Consider the following 19253-nt stretch of genomic DNA (forward strand, 5'->3'; position numbering starts at 1 on the left):
AGATTGCAAGATCTCACTTAAAAATATTTGACCTTATACTATTTTATGTTCCTGAATATATCTATACATACTGAATCATAGTAAACCATATAATTTAACAATCTGTAATATTTTTCTACCAGAAACCCCTCCAATCCTATTAACCATATCAAACCTTTTTTGTTTTTTTTATACATAATTGTTCATACACTTTTAGAAGAAATTTCTTTTTCTACATAAAATTCAAAAACATATGCAAAATGAAGTGATAGGCAAATATTTCTGAAATTGCCTGGTAAGGGAAATAAAGGTCCCTGATTAATAAAAGAATTTTGATGACATTCCAATAGCCAAGTTACGGAAATTTCAATTAAAGTGATTGAAATTCCCAACGTATCAAAATATTCCTTTCCTGGGTTTTCCTGCCACTATCTGTTCTGTACTAGAGTGGGATTCACCTGCTACCTTTTCTGTTATCAGTATCCAACCATTCTTCCCTTCCTTTCCTCTCTGGGCAGTTTGCTGGCCCAGCTCAATTAAAGGACAAATCCATTTCAGTCTGCAGTGCAGGAATTATAATGAAGTCAGCTGTCAAACTCCTATCTCGCAGCTGCCCCTCTGTGGGTAATCTGATGGCCACTTGTCAGCTGTTTCACCCAGTCCGACACAGACAAAGGGCCTCTGATGGCCTGCTTTATTCTAATCCATCTACGCGGCGGCAGATGTGGAAATCCCAGCAGAAAAAGGTGTTCTTTGATTTAGCATTCAGAGCCGCCTTCTCCTATTGATATATCAGATCTCTCTTAACTCCATATCCTTTCGCAACCATGAGGCAAATGACTGTGTTTACTTATTTTCCTCATTCTGGCCTTAAAAACCATGCTTCAGGATGATAGCTTGAGGTAGAGAACATTGCCCAATGGAACATAACAGAATACAATAAATTAATTGTTCTCTCAAAGTGGAAGGCAGCTAGGTGATCTGGATTTTTAAGGAGATTTCTAAATATTCCTCAGTGAGCCAGAAGAATAAGTGAGCTGTTCATTCATTCTAATGTCATTTTTATTCTCAACAAGAGTGGTTCTTAGAAAGAAAAATAATTAGTGTTTCTTTTTTTCCTGGAGTAATTAGGCAGGAGACAAAAAGCAAGATTGGATTGAGAGAAATAAAGAGAATTGATACGATTATTGTTTTCCATTCTCTAACCACAAAGATTGCAGTGAAGTGACCTGCTTTCTGAATGCAGCATTTCTTTTGTGTAAAAAATAACTAAAACCAAGATACATGCTATTAATTACACTCAAACCTTTAAAAATATGTGATTTTTATTACACAATAGCTAACTCTGTCACTCTCCGATTACAGAGTTATATTTCCTAACTTCTTGAATAAGGCACACATTATCTAGGAAAACCTAGTGCCAAACAAAATGCTTTGTCATTTTATTATTGAATATCTACAATTTCCACTTGTCATGCCTTCCAAAGGTGGTAAGTTCTTCTTGATATTATTCAAATACTGAGTATATGAAAGCAATTATTTCTTAAAGACATAACCATAAAATAGATTGCAGGATCCAGGTCATTTATCTTAACATCTGCTTTTAAAAGGGAATAGAAATGTTCATGATTGCATATTTGAGATTCTTTTATATTGAGAATTAGTGTCTTTCCCACCCCAAGTCCTGCTATTTATTTATTAAATCAGTTTCATTTCAAGCATTATGTTTATATTAATTTTGACTCAAGTTGTCAAAATGTAAACTTTATTTTTATTAAGTCTTTAAAAGTCAATATAATATTAAAATTATGACATGCAAAAGGAATATATATGTATTTCTCCCCCACATATCAAATTGCTGAAAAACATTTTTCATCAGCTTGGTACTAACTTTGCAGTGTTTTTAATAATTGTTTAAAATATCAATATCTTTCTAAGAAGAGAATAATACTTTAGAATGAAACTCTGCCCCAAGTATTTCAATTGCTGATGTATATTGGAAGAAATACTGAAACATTATGTAAAATTGTAAAAAGATAAGACCAAATCTTTGGTGACAAAACATTCAATGACATTTAATAAGAAAAATCACAGCCAGTACTAGAAGAAATGAGCTATTATGGAAACCACTGTGTTTTTAAGAATTTGGAATTCCATACTACAGTGCTCTTTTCATGTGAAAATAGTTTCAATAAATGCTTTGCTGTGTTTAAAGATCAAGATGGTGCTTGCACACATGCGCTCTCACATCTGGGTGTATGTATGTGTTGTGTGTTGTGTGCTGTAAGGATGATAAGAGTTTGATGTAAAGAAAGAAAATGAGAACATAAGTATCTGCCATTCCTGGTAAAATCAATATCTGCCTATCTTTGGCCTGGTCCCTGAGCACAGCCCTGAAGTTGATTTGTTCTCAGAGAAGAGTAGGCTCTCATAAAGACAACCATGAAAGCTTATAGCTGCCTTTGGGTTTGTGTATGAAAATGGTGGTTTCAGGATGAGAGGAAAGGGATCTGGCCTGTAATTTCTGTGTATTATCTTATTTTGGATCTAAAAAGGAGATTTTTAGAGTCTGAGATAACTGCCAAAACAAAAAATTGTAAATGGTTTCTCTTTGGAAAAATCACTTATTTAAAAAATATCTAGGAAACTCAACTCTTTTTAAGTGAGTGATTCTCAAAGATTGCTTGGGAACCCTGGGAATCCCTGAGATTCTTTCAGGATATCTGTGAGGTCAAAATTATTTTCAGGCCCGGCCGGGAGTGGCTCAGCAGTTGAGCATCGACCTAGGATCCAGGCAATCGGGGTTCGATTCCCAGTCAGGGCACATGCCCGGGTTGAGGGCTCGATCAATGACTCTCTCATCACTGATGTTTCTCTCTCTCTCTCCCCCTCCTTTCCTCTCTCTGAGATCAATAAAGATATATTTAAAAAAAATTAATTTCATAATGATGCTTAAGTTCTCTTTTGTCATTCTATTTTCCTGTAAGTATAAAGTGAAGTTTTCTAGAAGGATAGTGAAATGTACACTGTGTATTCTGTTTTTAAAATCCTTTAGTTTTAATTTCTAATATGGTAAAGAGACATAACCTAAATAAACAAAAGCTCTTTGGTATTTGCAATAATTTTGAAAGTACTGCTATAGACTGAATTGTGTGCCCCCAAAATTCACAAGTCGAAGCCTAACCCCAAATGTGGCTGTACTTGGAGTTAAGGCTTTAGGAGGTGATTAAGATTAAATAAGGTCCTAAGGGTGGGGTTTTAATCTGATACAATGGTGGCCTTATAAGAAGAGGAAGAAGGATCTCTCTCTCTCTCTCTCTCTCTCTCTCTCTCTCTCCTCCCTCCCCCACACACGCACCCCCTTTGGAAAGGCCAAATGAGAACACAAGGTGAAGGCAACCATGTGCAAGCCAGAAAGAAAGCCTTCACCAGAATCTGACCACTCTGGTCCCTGACCTCAGACTTCCAGTCTCCAGCGTGTGAAAAAAAATAAATTTCTGTTGTTTAAACCACCAAGTCTAAGGTATTTTGTTATGACATTCTGAGCAGACCAAAACAAGTGTAAAAGGGTCTTAAAACCAAAATTCCTAGAACCACTGATCTATATTAATAATGCTGTGTTATTGTAATCCCCTCTTGGCTCAAAGAAGAAAATAAAATTCCATGATTCACTTTGGTTGCAATTATGTCTTTGAACAAAATGGGTTCCACGTTGTGCTGACAAGAGGTTTAAAATGCTACAGTCTTTGCCATAATAATGTATTATGAGAGAAATCCTTAACAGTGCCCTACTTAGTCCAAAAAAGTTTTTTTACAGTAAACTCTTTTAATAGGTAGAAAGAGTACACTCCAAAATAATGATAAACAGTATAGCATAGTAACTTCATGATCCAGTTACATAGTCATTTATATCATTATCAAGTATTATGTGCTGTACATAATTATATGGGCTATATACTTTTTATTATTTTATTTTATTTTTTAAAATTTCTATTAAATTTATTGGGGTGACATTGGCTAATAAAATGATATAGGTTTCAAGTGTACAATTCTGTGTTACATCATCTGTATATTGTGTTGTGTGCTGTGTGTTCGCGGCCCAAAGCCAAGTCTCCTGTCATCGTTTGTCCCCCCTTACCCTCTTCTACCTCCTCCAAAATTCTTAACTCTGCGTTTAGAGCCCTATGCTTTTGTCTCAAGAATACTCATTCAACAGTATCTCCTGCCATCCCTTGGCATGAAGCCTCTTCTTTTCAAAGTAAATCTCAAATTTCTTTGGGTGCACATTGCTCATATTATCTCTACCCCTGTGCTCATGCAATATTCCCACCATATATTTCAGATCATTTCTTTCAATTTAAAGAATATCTCCCATTACTATTCCATTATGTGGCTGATCACAGGCTTTCTTCTGAGGAATTCAGGAGCCACATTACTATGCATGGGTAGGTTAATGCTACAAACCTGAGATACCATCTTCCATTTTTCAAGAGGCTCATACTGGTACGATTGTGGAGGAAAAGGGGACTTGAGAAGGTGAATCATTTTCCACAATGTACTATGCATTACACATAGCTTTTAAAGCACTACTCTTCATAATCTAAAATATGTTCTATCAAAAAGAACAGGTCTAATTGGGAAACTTATCAAAACATGCTTTTCTCTTTTGCATCTGTGACCTCAGTTTTCTCCACAGTAAAGCCCGTGCCACCCTCTGCTTGCAGTGTTAAGGGTAAGGCCATGCAAAATAGGGCTTTCAGATGTGAAGCCAAATAATGAAATGGAAACCAGAACTTGTCAAGACCAAGAGAGATTTACTGAACTGTTTCATCTCCCCCACATTCTTACATTACGAGGATGATTCTGTTGTGCTACCTTCATGCCACCTAAGTACTTCAAGGTTTTCGTTTCCAGTGTATCCTTGGGCTTACTTGAGAATTCAGTGAAGAAGTCTGGCCATGGTGTACTATCATGATAAGTTTGTTGGAAAACACTTACTATTTTTTCTAAAAAACAGTAAGCTGAAAAGTGAAAATTTTAGAACTCATTTTACTTTACTCTTCCTAGATTTAATTCCTGGTCCATTATGTGTTGTAGACATCTCAGAGACAGATAGGCTCAAGACTGAAATTAGAAAGAACTTTTTACTTTGTCATGATTATCCAGGCTAGAAATAGAAGGGCTAGCAAAATATTTGGATTATCTGGATGATAGGGTCTTTTACTAGAGAGTATGACATCACACACAAAAAAATTAAAAGTGAATTTTGCTGCTACTTAAGTGATATACAAATGGATGAACTACATATATTCATTTTGCTTTAATTTATCCATAAATAATTAAATAATTCTGAAAGAATATGGTGGGGCATTCCTCCCTTCAGAATTGAAACCCACAGAAGATGAGATAAAGTAATAATTATCATTTACAGCATGCTTTCTAATGCAGGAACTGTCAAGAACTTTTCATCACCTTCTTCATTTAATTCGAATCAGAATTTTGTGCTATGATAAGAGGCCAAGCCCAAGAACTGGGTTAAAAGCTTAGCTTTTCTATTTACCAGATCAGTAATCTTGGACACATTATCTAACTTCTCAGTGCCTCAATTTTATTACCTGTAAAATGAGATGATAATAACAACAGCCCTGAGTTCATTGTGTTGCTCAGAGTGTTGAATGAATGTTTCTCAAGGGTTTAAAACACTAGCTGGCTCACAGTAACCTCAAAACAAATGTAAGTTCTTGGTTTTTCATTTTACTAATAAGAATCTGAGACTTGAAGAGGTTAACTAACTTATCAACATCTGCAACTAGCAAATAAATTAATCCTGGAGATCTAATACAGAGTACAGAGATTATAGACAACAAAGCCGTATGCATGAAACATACAGAATAACGTTGAGTGCAAACGGTAATTGAAAAATAAAATATAAAAAAGGTCACTGTGGTTGCTGTATGAATAAGGGGTTGGAGAGAAGGTCATGATTAGATGTGGATGACCAATAGTAGGATTTGAGCATCTTAGGTGAGAGATGGGCTTGGATTGGCGTGGTAGCAATGAAATAGACAGCATGGGAATTATTTTGGCTGGAGAAATTCAGTATAGGGCAGTGTTGTTTATAGAAATGAGACAGAAAATATTTAGGGAGATTGTAGATATAATACTTCAGTTTGGCAAATGGTAAATGTGTGAGGTTCATTGGACATCCAAGTAGAGTTGTCAGTTAAGCAGGTGGGACACTGAGTCTGAAACTCAGAAAAGAGGTCAGAGCGGGAAATGTAGATTTAGGAGTAAGAAGCCTCTTTAGACGGTATTTAAAGCCATGAGGCAGGATGGAATATAGACGACTAGAGGGGAAATCTGCCAGTGCTGCAGAGACAGTGCAACTATTAAGATATATTTGGTGTTTCCCAGTAAAAGATGGTGATGTAAGAAAATCCTGGGCTCACCTCCACTCACAGACACACCAAATGCAGTTACATATGGAACAACTTCCTCTGAAAATATCCTAAAAACTGTCTAAGCAATTTCTATGCACTGGGTGAAAGAGAAGGTGCACATTGGAGCAGGTAGAAGAGGCTGGGACAAAAATCTCACCATAAACCCTATCCCTGCCACAGTGACTCACAATCAGGAGACAACTGAAAACCCAGAGCTTCTCCCTGAAGACTTGAAGGCTTTGAACCCCACATTGGGCACCCTAACTTTTAATACCTGCACCTGAGACATGAGCCTGCAAGACACGAAGCTTTGAACACCCATAGGACGCATGTCCCCAGAACCCCAAGACTATAACAGCTGAGAAATGGCTCTGAAAGCTCACATCTGTGGATTTACCTGCCCAGGGCTCAGTGCAGAGGCAGCCAGTCCAGAGGAACCAGACTTGAAGTGAATGAGGCTCATTTGCTTATCTCAAAGTGTCAGCCTAAGGAGCAGGCATACAATTTATGTCATCTAGGTGCTGCTGACTGGCGGGCACCATCTTTGTGCTCTACCTCTGTCTTGCTCTAGCCAGGGGCATGATCTCTTTCCTTTTTTATTTTTCCAGGTGGATGCCATAGTCACACTCTGCTTCTGCTGAGCTCTAAAGTGCCAGGATATCCCAGAGGGAAGCTTTTACATGCACCAGGTACCCTGATTTTTGTGGTTGCCATCCAGGTGATACCCACTGATCATCTGGCTCTAGAGTATATGGAGGGTTTGTGATCCTGGTTCTTAAGAGATTGTAACAGTAAGAAAGACAGTTCTTGGCAGACAATAACCCCCAGGGCACTGTCCGGACAGCAGAATGAACCTCCGCGCCCCCCAGTCTTTCTGTGAAACAAGCCTACGTGCTTCAGCAGGAGCTTCAGCCTGAGGGGCAGGCTACTGGTTTAGTATGCATCCAGGGACCTACCTAGCTGCGCTCAGGAAACAGAGGTGGTGGGTGCCTCTTTTGTTCTCCCTCTGACTCACTCCAGCTCACTGGATCTCCCAGAAAGGAGTTTACACTCTTGTCTGGCTCGTCGATGTTTGCAGCTGCCACCAGGAGATCCCTCCACAATGCCTGGCACTGGTGGCCAGCAGGGCTTATGCTCATGCGTCTCATAAGACTGAAACCAATGGAGAAAGAATTGTTAAATGGCTACTACCCCCAAGACACAGCAAGAGGCAATAGAACCAGGACCTTAGTCTTTCTATGAAAGTGGTCTATTGCTTATCATTATAGTTGGAGCCTGAGGGGCAGGCTTCTGTTAATGGCTGAGTGTAATCTTTCCAGAGGCCTAGAAGGGTGGGATACACTCTCTGCTCTTCCCTGGCCTGTTGGAGAGCTCCAGTATCTCCTGAAGGGCAGTGTTCACACATCTGGTGCCCTAGTTTTTATATCTGGTGTTCTGGTAGTTTATATGTCTGCCACCCAGGGAACACCTCCAGATCCCCTAACCCTGGTGGCCAATGCAACTAACACTTTCAGCCCCACAGAACTGAATATATACATATATACATTATTAAAAGCTATTATCTTAGGGTCTGTCTTCCAATCAGTCTGAATCTAAGTGCTGAAATCCACTCCTCTGGAACAGACAAGTCTTGTCACACTTCAACTACAATGAGTCATTAAAAATATAATGGGATTCTTGGACAAGCGCAGAGATCTGGGAGACAAGCAAGAGCTAGGTCAGTGTTCAGTGATAAGTTTCACCTACACGATGCCATGTCTTCAAGGCTGTGAGAGGTGGTTGTTCCATCTACTGTATAGAAACAAACACAGAGAGAGTCAAGCAAACTAAGGGGTAAAAGAGGAATATGTTTCAAACAAAAGGCTAAAGATAAAACCTTAGGAAATAACCTTAGTGAAATAGGGTTAAGTCACTTAAATATTTAGAGAGAAGACATTAGTTAAAGAGATGGAGAAGGGGTTGCTGAAAAGGGGGGGGGAAATACCAAGAAAGATGCTTTCATAGAAGACAAAGAGGGAAGTGTGTCATGAAGAAAAGGTCAGTCCCTATGGCAAAGGCTGCTGAGAGGTCTTGTCCCACATGTATAATAAAACATATATTTTAATTGTTAACTGTAGGGTTTCTGATAACCTTGAGAAGAACAATGGTCTAGTGAGGAAAGAAGAGGCACTACAGCGCATGGAAGAGAGAATAGAAGTCAAAGAAGTGAATTCAGAAATTCTCTGCGAATAGGGAATTTGGGAGGAGGTTTGTTTTACGATGGGAAATGCCGCAGCATGTGCGTATGATGATGGGAACCATCCAATAGAAAAAGGGAAATTAATAATGCAGATGGCAGGTCCCAGAACAGAGACTAAATATAGAAATAATGATAGGGCCTCAATATAGAATAAGCTCCATTTGGAGCACAGTATCCAAGTTTTGTTTTGTTTTTAAAAGTACTTTGAAATTTAACTATATTTCAAAATTTGAGATGAGTAAAAAAAAGGAGAATCAGCAAAAGAAAAAAAGTTTAATTTGGACAATATTTATAAATAAATACTATTAAGATTCAAACCATGGACTAATGGGAGTTCATGGAACTATTCTCATGGGCATGCGAGAGAAAAACAACCATACGTACTCGAATGAGAAAATGAAAATAATTTGTTACTAGTAAAATGCTTACAGCCACATTATAAATACCTGCCAAGTAGTTTCTTTGAAGGACTATAACATCAATTTGTTTCTTAAGTAAGCTAGACTTTATCTTCCTCCCCAAACACAAATTGTGTTTTAATTTATTTTTGATATCATGGTAGAGATCAACACCAGTCATAACTATATTTGAATTAAGACAAATTTGAGGGAAATATTCAGAGCCATTTAAATGCTTCATAAGGAGGACATTATGCCAATATAAACTACAATTATCATGATGATCAATATTTATGCTGCCTCTGCCAGTTGCCTGAGCACATATTGTGGCATTCTGAATGAGGGGGTTTATTTATAAGAGTTGCTGTGTGCAGCAGGCCATTGAGTGAATCACAGCCATGATATCATGACATTAATGTAGGCTGAGTGATGATTGGTTTCCACCTCAGTGATGATATAGTAGTGGATGGCCCAGATTCAACAAGCAGAGGAAAGTCATTATTTTCATTTATCAGGTAGAGAATGTTGTTGTCACCTTTCCATGTGAACATTTTGTTTTCCAGGTGAACTAGATAGAAGACAATTGAGAAATTGACAAGTAACGTCTTTGTTATTGTTGCCTTTGTGGTTGTTTTATTTCTAATTAACTAGACAAGATATTGTTTGAATTTATACATGCTTTTTATTTGTTTAAAAATCTATTTTGACTTACTTGTTATAAATCAAACCATGTATATTTTTTTAGCTTTCTGACATTTGACCTAAGAATCTGAGGGTGAGAAAGATCCAGATCCCAAGATGGCACCACCTGGTAGCCCTGGAGATGACACAGAAGAGTCTAAAGGACAAATCAGGTAAGGGCGAGCACTGAGCCTAAATAGATAAACTCAGGCTTTCAGAGCCTCAGGCCAAATCAACCACGGAGCATGTTTATTTGTTAGGGTGAGGAGTTAGTAAGGCCAATAAGAAAACCATCAGGAACATTGTTTTCTTCAAACACTCCTTTGCAATTTGTTTATTTTTGAAAATCCACCTGTTGCTGAAAACTGAAAGGACATTGTATCCCAAGCATACAGTAAATGTAGTGGGGGAAAATCCCATGAGGTTTAGCATTAGGACACATAGATTTGAAAATCAGCAGCAGCTTTAGTAGATGCACGGGATTATATGCTGGATGTGGTCACTCAGTGTCTTCATAATTAAGAACCTCAGTTTCTTCATAATTAAGATGGGTAGTGTCATAGTGTGTGCTCTATGACAGTTCAAATTGCAGATTCATGCATTTGGTTTCAAATTATAGTCCTGTCACAGGCACTGTTTTTCCTTGGGAAAGTAGCTTGATATGTCTGAGCCTCAGCCTGGTCAATATAAAAGATGAATATCACCTTGCTCAGGGAGCTATTGTTGTTGCAAGGGATTAAACAAGATAATGGGTGTAAATTACTGAGCTTTAAATCTTCCAGAGTTAAATACTCAATAAATGTTCAGCATTTATCATGCCCCGCCCCCCAATTGTACAAATTTCTACCGCTTTAGGAGCTATCAACATGGTGAAATTTTCCCCCACAAGTTTGTAAATTAGACTCTACATGGTACTGTAAATTAAAGTATTCTGATAGATTAAAATATTAGAGAGTTGGGTATAGCTCCCAAATATAGAGAATGATCTGATACAAATGGTGTACATGTGTTTTAAAAGTAAAAAATTTTTAAAGGAATTAATGATATCATTTTTTCTTAGTATTTAAATGATACATATTCATTGTAGAAAAGGTTTGCCATATTTTATTTTGTTGTTGTGGTGTTTTTTAAAATTATTTCTGCTAGTTATCTGAGCATAGTATTTTTAATTTTGTGTATCTTGGTAATATATTATTAATCTCCCATTGTTGAATTTCTCCCAACATTTTCTATTATAATAAATACTATTGAGCATAAATTTTCTTTTATATATGTGAGTACCCGTTGAGGAATAATTTTTAGAATACATATATTAGATCAAATATATAAACATTTTGAACACCTTCAATTTTCCTTTTAGAAAACTGTCAGTACTGTTCTCCTGTTAACCTCAAACACTGTATTGTTCATGTTCAGGCATAGATCTCCAGAGGAAATAGGTACAGAATGAAGGGGAGAAAAGCTGGAATTGATGTATGTGAATGTTATAACCTTTCTCTAGGAAACCTTTCTTGGACATTGAGTTAGTTGCCACTCCTCAATGTTCCCATGGCACCCTGTTATAGCTTATCATTTGTACTGTTTTGCAATTGTTTTGGGTATTAGCTAACATTTGATCCTATCTGAAAAGTCCATGCTATAAGATCCTTGATATTTGATCCTGTCCAAAATACCCATGCTTAGAAAACATCCCAGAGTTTAAATAGCCCACAACATGTATTTATACTTTTGGTTTACAGTATTAATACATAAAAAATACTATCATGTTTTATTGGTCCAATAATTGTGTTGTGGCCTTTCGGTCAACAATAACCCTTCTTGCCTCAGTAGCCTGTTTGGTAATGGCACATGGTGTTAGGCGGATGGGTTGGGGTTACAATCTTGCAGAAAAGCCAGATGTATATTAACTATGGGCCAAATGTTTCCCTGGATTTTTAGACAGGTCTAAATATCAAGGACCTTTTGGTGTGGACCTAATGTCTCTGGATGTTTTGGACAAAACTAAATGTACTTCAAGGGTCTAAGGGTTAGGTTTTTCCATTAGTAGGTATGCTTTGAGAATGCAAACACTATGCCTTTCTTATTCATTGTAATATCTCCAGGGTCTGTCATGAACACAGACTCTAAAATGACTGTTGAGTGAAGGGCAGAATAAATGAATATTTGAATAAATGAATACTTGAGGTTATATTTAAACCCCTTTCATGATTGGAAATGTGGAATTGCAGATGGTAATAGCTCAAGAGTCATACAGCTGGTTAACTGGTGATAGCCATGCAACTAAAATGAGTATATAATTACTTTACATTGGTGAAATAAAATAATTTAATTTATAATATCAATTCAACTTTGAGAGAAAAGAGCCAATTTCTGTAAAAAAAACCACATCAAATTCTAGTTATATCTGATGATTTCTTAAATTATCAAGCTCATACTTCTCAAAACCTTTCTGGAAAAATATTAAATATTGTACACTGTTAGCTTAAACTTAAAATCCTATGGAGAAATATTAAAGTTTGTATTCCTTAGCTACATCCCTACTTCTATATTAATAAATATTACAAATAAGCTTGTCTGACTCCTCTCAATAGATCTTATTCCTAAGTATCATAGGCTTTTATTTATTTTTATTTGGGTTGTTTAAAATACAGAAATAATGATATTCTGAAAGAAGCTCAGAAGTAATTATCTTATAATTTCTTTTTAATTATTTTATATGTTTAAAGTCTATTTTCTTCAGAGAACTGCAGAAAAAACTGAAACCAAACAAGTCATCAAAAACAAAACAAAAAACAAAAACACCCAGATTGAATCTGTACTTTGACTTTTTGAAATAGAAGGGAACTTTTTCTAAGCTCAATGGCTGAGGGTTTCTGTTCAAAGAAATCCTTTTGTTGGTTTAGCAATTGAAGTAAACATGAATAATTTTAAGGAAAAGATGGAAAACTGATAATAATTAATACAAAATACTAATAAAAGTAAAGTAAAATTCTATATTTAGCAAAACACTGGCTGGAACTGGCATGCAGTTATAGTTATTGCAGAAGATTGGACATTGATTACATTTCACAGCAGGGGAGAACAATGACAAAGTTACTGAACTCAGGATTGATTTGCCTTTGTTTTCTAATCTAAGATTCTTTGCAGTGGTTGGACCAGAAAACGCTAAAAACTTTTGACTCAATACTTCTTCTTAGAAATCCAAATGGAATTGTGAAATTAATTTCCATATTTGCAAGGTCATTGGCAAAGTCAGGCTGCCTGCCTTCATCTCTTAATGCTAACAGTAGTCAACAAGAATTGTGAATAGTATTATAATGAGCCCAGGTGGCATAGTTCAGCTACTGAGCATTGACCTATATGATCCAGGAGATATGGGTTTGATTCCAGGTCAGGGCACATGCCCAGGTTTTGGGCTCTATCCCCAGTAGGGGACGTGTAAGAGGCAGCCGATCAACGACTCTCATCATCGATATTTCTATCTCTCTCTCTCCCTCTCCTTTCCACTCTCTGAAATCAATAGACATATTTTTAAAAAATAGTATTATGATTAAAACTGCCAATGTTTATTGTTAAATCTATGATCCAGGGTTATTCTTTGTAGACAATGAAATTAATACAAGGATATGTGGATAATTTAGGAAAAGTTGAAATATGAGTATTTAGAAAAAGAGTTTACTTCTTCCTATGTCAGTACATGTACTTCTATAACAATAATCCTAATAGTTCTACAGAATCAATCATGTTTTTAGGTTGTCACTTAAATTCAATTATCTACTCTTGTTTATAATGTTTTGCTATTATAAACAAAGCTATGATGAAGATCTGTATATTTTGGATTTGTGCAATCCTATTTTAAGAAATATTCCTTCATGTAGAATGCTTAGGTAAAAAAAAAAAAACTAAAAAAAGAATAGTTTTAAAGCTTTTAATACTATATTCCCCATGGCCTTCCAGAAAGGTGGAGGTAATCTACACTCTTACAAAAATGTGGATTAGCACGATATTTTCACTACCATTTACAAAACCTAAGCACACTGAAAATACAGTATTTTTAATTTCTAATTTCATATGTAATATGTCATCTTTAAGAACTTAATTTGCAATATTTGATGCCCAGTGAATTTGAATATGTGACTATTTTTAAATATAAATTTATAATACTTATCATTTGTGTTTATCTCCTCCTAAGACTAGTGATTAGCCCTGTCCTATTCCTATCATAGTAATGGTAGAGGTAAATGGGAGCAAAAACACACAGGGCTTCTGGAGGCCGAGGCTCGGAGTTAGCACACGGTCAATAGTGTCTCTATATTTGGGAGAGCAAGTCACATGCCCAAATTCAAAGACAGGAGGCAGAGAAGGGTACCCTACTCACTGAGCAATGACACCAAGACATTTCCTGCAGAGAGTGTTGTTACTGGGAGGGGGGAAAATTTTTCAGCCATTGATTTTACTTACCTCATTAATTATAGTGGTCATATTTAATTTAGAATGGATTTCTTCTACACATTTCACAAAATTTCACTGCCCTTGTCACTATCCTTTTGAACAAACCCCACACCTAAACAGGAGATAGGAAACCCACATACTATTAGGGGCTAGACAGAGGTGGCAGAACATACAAAGCACATGGAAGTAGTAGTACGCCCATAGTCAATTGAAATGTTGTCTGCCTAAGGACAAATAAAAGTTAATTTAAAAAACCCCTATGTTGCCCAAATTAAGCATCCTTGTGGGTGGATTTGATTTGTTCGTTACTTTGAGACCCCTTTTAAAGCCAAATACCTTTATTTTTTATTTATTAATATGTTTTTATTGATTTCATGAGAGGAAGGGAGAGGAGGAAGAGAGATAGAAACATCACTGATGAGAATCATCTATCAGCCGCCTCCTGCACGCCCCCTACTGGGGATCAAGCCCACAGCCCTGGGATGTGCTCTGACCGGGAATGGAACCATGACCTCCTGGATCATGGGTTGACGTTCAACTACTGAGCCCCACCAGGCCACATCTTTATTTTATTGTACCTTAATTTGCCTACAGTGGTGTTTCTTGGCAGAAATAATGTTAAAATTCACTTATTTTTACCTAAAGTTTAGTGATTTTTCTTAGCATTTTATTACAATGTATGAAATTTTACTGTATGCCCTTAGCAAATACAATTAAAATTCACTTATGAGTCATTACCTCTCAGATTCACTAATATATTTTAACATGTTCTTTGATAAAAATCCACCACTGTAATTTTTAAAAATCACTGAAACTTTCATGCCTCCTTGCAGGGACTTGGAAGCAAGTATTAGTACAACTTCCCTACTGGAATCAGATAGGATTCAAGGCGTGAGGTGGGGCTGACCCTCAAAGTCAAAGTCCACCTTAGAGATGCATTCATCTCTCCACCTCCCCAGGGCTTTGTGTGGAGAGTTGATTTTTTCTTCTTATTTGTTTTCTATTATTATTCTTTGTCCCACATTTGTGCATTTCCAGCTGACACTCATCCTTGGCATACATTGTAGAACAGTTAGGTGATTTTTTTTAATCCAGCCAACTGGATGAAATCTCAGCTTTCATCTACTTAGTTCTTTCTTAGGACTTTTCTGAAACAGGAGGGGACCTAAACCTTATTTTAAACTCTTTCATGCTTGTTCAGTAACAGCCAGGGATAGAAAAAATTCAAGGCAAAACAAATTCTCATCTGATTTAAAAACAAGGCTATTTCTTCAAAATTAGCTCTTTATTTGATCAAATAAATTAGCAGAATTAGGTCAGCTGAGAGCTTTTTTCCAAGTCTGACTAATGGGTCTGTAGCCATGTTACCAACTGTGTAGCTTCGGGTGAGTTAGTTCACCCTCTGTGCCTCAATTTACTTACCTGTAGAATCAGAATAAGAAGAGTAAATGTCACATATGAGCATCTCAAGAATTCAGTGACATGGTTAATGTTAACTCTCTTTCAGACATCCAAAAACTGAGACTATTGGTTGCTCTGTGGCTCCCGAAGAACACAGGTGTGTCCTGAAAAAAAGTGTGTCTGTTCTTGACCCACCAAGTTAAGAGCTTTGCTACCTCTCAGTCATTGGCTTTGCCACCCTGGGGCTACTTTGCCTTCCTGCAGAAAGAGGGTTTACGCGTCCCGATTATATACTAAAATCCCCTGGCCTTGCACCCTCTATAATGAGAGACAGGATGATGGGGGCCCTGTTTTCACCCCAGAAAAAGTATAAAAGAGAAAACTATTTATTGGACTCCAACTTGGCTTGGTTTGGCCTGACTAAAAGTTTGGGCTTGAAAAGGAGAGCTTAAAAACTTTCTGACTACAAACCTAGAGTGAAATTTTTTTAGTTTTATTTACCAATAATAGACCTGATAGTTTCCTATAGAAAACAGTCAAGTTGTTCTGGTCTCACACTGATCATTCTTAGAAGACATTTGCTTCTATCATTTGTAATTAATTATTAATTGCAGTCTCATAATAATTTTAAGTGTGTGGTGATGAACTGTCAAAGTTTTAGTGCATATATAGAAAATGAAATAAATGAAACAGTGTGTAAGATGAGGAACTATCTCGGGGCTTCACAGTTGGTACAGATTTTTTCCCCCAAGAGATACGCAACTTGTGTGTGACATCATTTGGTCAGTTAATTTAATTTAAGTAAAATGATAAAATAATGAATACTAGAATACGGGTGGATAAATTATCTATAGATTCCTATTAGGCTTTCACTTTATTCACTTTACTTAAAAATAAGAATCGACCTCCAAAATTACTTCCTTATATTATAAAATACATATTCTGTAGTAAGGGAATAATTTTATGAAATCCACCAATATTCAAAACAAACACAAGTTTAATACGGTAAAGTTATAAGACTCTGGCAGAGAAGACAGTTAAAAAGTTCTATAGCTATTTCATTAATGAGAAACAGACTGGTAAATTTAATATCGACTTTATATCAACAAATAGGAACACTTTGTGTACTGTCTTTCAAGTGAGAGAGCAAAATAAAAACAATTGAAGAGGAAACCAAAACCAACAGGTTGCCACTGAAATGCCTTCGCCAAAGTTTCCTTTAAAGGAACTACTTCAACAGGAATAAAAAAAAACCTAAGAAGGAAGGAATAAAATATGAGAAGGAATAATGATCAGATAAATAAGTAGAAATGTATGTTAAATGAAGCAAAAACTGCTCAGATAATAAGGTCTAATAGGCTCTTCCCAAAATGAGAAATTCAATAGATAAATATGGTGTGTACATTGGTAGGTGATGATCTTCAGTGCCGAAAAGTCCTTATATTTTTTTCACGATGGGAGTAGTGAGGTGCAGTGTTTAAAGACTAGATTAATTATCTACCCTAATGAGTATGTATGGCTAAGGAAGTATAGTAAAATATCAAGAATAAATAGTAAATAGCTAGAAATAAATTACTTATTTGATATAGTACTGGGATACAGGGAACAAAAGAAATCAAACTAAGCAAGAGATAATTTTAAAAAAAAATCTGAACAGGAGAAGGAGAGAGAAAAAAAGAACAAAAGTAAAAAAGCAGTATAGGAGAAAAACACAAACAAAGCTCCTTAAAATAAGTTAAATTATTCAAAAAAATGATTCTGTTCATACATGATATTATGATATATATACATTTCAAGACAGAAGTACTGCTATAAGTTACTTATAAGAAACACATTTAAAATATACTGCTACATTATAATTGAAAAACCTTGAAAAAATATTAAAAATGCTAGCCAAAGAAAATTAGGAAAACTGCATTTAAATCAGAAAAGATAGTCTTTCAGACAGAGTAAGTTTTAGGGTAGAGGAATTCACCATATAATAAAATATTCCACACAGCAGAAAAATATATGTACCTAAAAATAGCTTTTAAATATATAAAACAAAAAAAACTATAGAAATATAGGGACAAGCTAAAAATACAACCATCACAGTTGGAGGTTTCAAAAATATTGTCAGTTATTTATAAATCTGCATATGAAAACTTGATAAAGATATGGAAAATTCAACCACCCTATTAATAACCTTGATTTAACTTTTTCTCATGTCTTCTTTCTTAGTGTTATTCAGATACAACTTACATAACATAAAATTCAACTGTTTTATCAAGGAAGAAATAATAATACAAATTTTTAAATCCTTGGACATGTTATACAGCTTGGAGTGACAAATGTTGGAAGTTAGCTACCTGTCTGCTAATAAAGAACACCTCTATATATGGGTAATGTTTTAATTATTAATCCAATGGCAGGTCTTTAGGTAGATTTAAAAGTATTATAGGTACTATTTTTATGCTTCATAGCTTACATGTAGTCTACACATATATTTCTGTATGTATTATGTAACAAATATTAAAACAAATTTAAACATCTCCTTAAAAAATGTACATGTATTGATGGTCTGAGACTTCATAGAAGCCATTCTTTTCTTCCTACAACAAGATGCAGAAATCCTTAAGCCTAACTCCAACAGCTTCTCCTCCACTGATTATCAACAAGCAAAACTGCTTTATTGTCTTATCAGCTACTGAAGTTCTTCATTTTTTAAGCACCTATTAATTTCTAAACATTTGTGTGGAGCTTTTTTATTGAGATATAACTGACATACAACATTATGTTAGTTTCAGGTATCCAGCACAATGGTTCAGTGTTTTTATATGTTAAGAAATGATCACAATAAGTCTAGTTAGTATCTTGATCTATATTTTTGATGCTATTTTCAGTGCTTGACATAGTACAGATGTTAGTTGAGTAAATGCATAAAAGATAGTCCAGACAGGAGGTTAGGAGTGTGATCTTGGAAAAGGGAGACTGTAGAAAAAGATAACAAAGATAAAACTCACAAAAGTCGAAATCACAAATTTTCACTTTAACTTTTTAGTGAGGTACCAAGACTCCAAGTTATATAAATCTTAAATTCAATAATCCCCTGGTCCAACGGTTCAGCTTATGCTAACTATATTGATGTGTATGACTACCTCATTTCAGTCAGATAATTCAACTGGAAAAATGAATATCTTTATTTATTTGAGTAGATATGTACAAAGTTAGCTAAGAGAAAGGAGATCATTAAACTGCTTTGGAAAATCATAACATCATAGAAATATAATAACATAAAAAAAATTAAAAAGGGTGATACTAATACTTAAGGATTCAGTGTTGAATTTCCAATCTTTATCCATTGACATAATTGTCTGCTCAAAATGGAATCCATAACAGATAAATTGACTTCATCTGAATGACCATTCTTCATAGTAAAATGACTTTTATCTGCCTGGAGAGAGATTATACTTTTCAGATTTTTTTTCTGGCAAATTTTATGCAGATTTCCAGATTAAGAAATAAAACTAATTTGGAAAATGGTAATTTATTTAATAAAGAATTGTGATTAATTTTTTTGATTATTCAAAGATGAAAGCTAAATAATATCTCTATGTAGAATTTTAGAACTGGGATACTTATTCCTTATATTAGCCATCAAGGTAACGATTATATAAAAGACCT

The sequence above is a fragment of the Miniopterus schreibersii genome (assembly GCF_964146895.1).
Source record: "Miniopterus schreibersii genome assembly, chromosome: 8".
NCBI classification, from domain to species: Eukaryota; Metazoa; Chordata; class Mammalia; order Chiroptera; family Miniopteridae; genus Miniopterus; species Miniopterus schreibersii.